The sequence below is a fragment of the Larimichthys crocea genome, chromosome XIII, assembly GCF_000972845.2.
Source record: "Larimichthys crocea isolate SSNF chromosome XIII, L_crocea_2.0, whole genome shotgun sequence".
Taxonomy (NCBI): Eukaryota; Metazoa; Chordata; class Actinopteri; family Sciaenidae; genus Larimichthys; species Larimichthys crocea.
The window spans coordinates 25,582,141-25,583,503 of record NC_040023.1 but is presented as its reverse complement, the minus strand read 5'-3'; positions in this window follow the sequence as shown (position 1 = coordinate 25,583,503).

The following is a 1,363-nucleotide window of genomic DNA, read 5'->3' as shown; positions in this document are numbered from 1 at the left end:
AAGTCTGGAAGGTGGAATCAGTCCTCTATATAGGATGACTGGATGATGAGCAGCAGGTGGTGAGCTGACAGTCAGGTGAGAGGGAGACTGGAGGTCACATCCAGCAACACACAAAACAGAGAGACAGACATGTCAGACAAACAGAAGGTGGAGTTTGGTAACTTACATTTCCTTACAAGTGAGAACTAACTACCTACTGTCTGCAGGTGAAGGTGGAATGTAGGTCGTTGGCAGAGGCAGGTGGATGATCAGGCTACAGCTGCTTCAGCTGGTTGTCTGCAGGTAAAGCTGAAGGGGGCTTCAGGTTGTGTTTGAAAAACGCGGTTCTCTGAGAGGGGTTTGTCTTTCGGTTGTCTTTTGTCATTTTGAGGTGGATGGTAAATTTGTAGGTGGATGTGGCAAGAGGTTGGAGATGGAGTGTGGATGGAGCAGTTTAGCTGGCTTGCAGAGGTTGGTTGTGTCATTGGAGGTGATTTAGGTTGCAGCTGCGGCTAAAGATGGATTAAAGAAGCTGCATTCGCCATCTAAACAAGTTCACTGTTGCTGTGACTCTGTGATTCATTCAGAGGACTTCAAACTATTTACATATTTCATCTTTTTCAAAGTTTCAGTATCTTTCATTTCATTCCTACTTCCTGGCTATTTTCCATGGTGGTGCCAGGCTGTGGTTCACCAGTATCGTAATTTCATTAGTTTGTTGTGCCAATCTATACTACAGTTCCTATGAGCCTCATCGACCGTTGCTATGGTGACGACGCCAGCTTTTAGTATAACGTTGTATAATTATTGCAGATATGTGGCTATCGTCAGTTGCGAAATCCTGTATTTATAAATGGTTAATCACAATATGTAGGTTGAAAGAAATATGACTGCAGTGATAACCTAACCTGTTCTTGTTCTTCTATGCACTTTTTTACAGTCACATGTCCAGCTGAGTGCTCCCTCTCATCCAGTGTGGATGTACTGAACCCTCAGCACAACTAAATCCTCAAGAGGAGTTTGGTAAGTCACAGTGATGAATTTAAGTTTAAATCTAAAATACAGTTGCAGTTATCAATGAAAGAGCGTGCTTGATTAAGCGTGCTCGCTGATGACGTCACGTTTGTGAACCCCAAACCCTCTATGAATGAACAGGTTTCTCGCCGGGTGCAGTTATTTTATTGCATACCTTCTGTGTTTAGCTTCCTAGCAGAATCTACAAAGTAATACTGTGACTACAATTTGCATCTTAGCATTTACTATGCACCAAAAACCAATAAACTTGGAGTTTCCAACCTCCATGGCCCTTTGGTCTATGTCAGTAGTCTTCAACCAGGGGGGGTCCGCCAATTTCTGTCATAATAATTGACAATTTTCACCAATA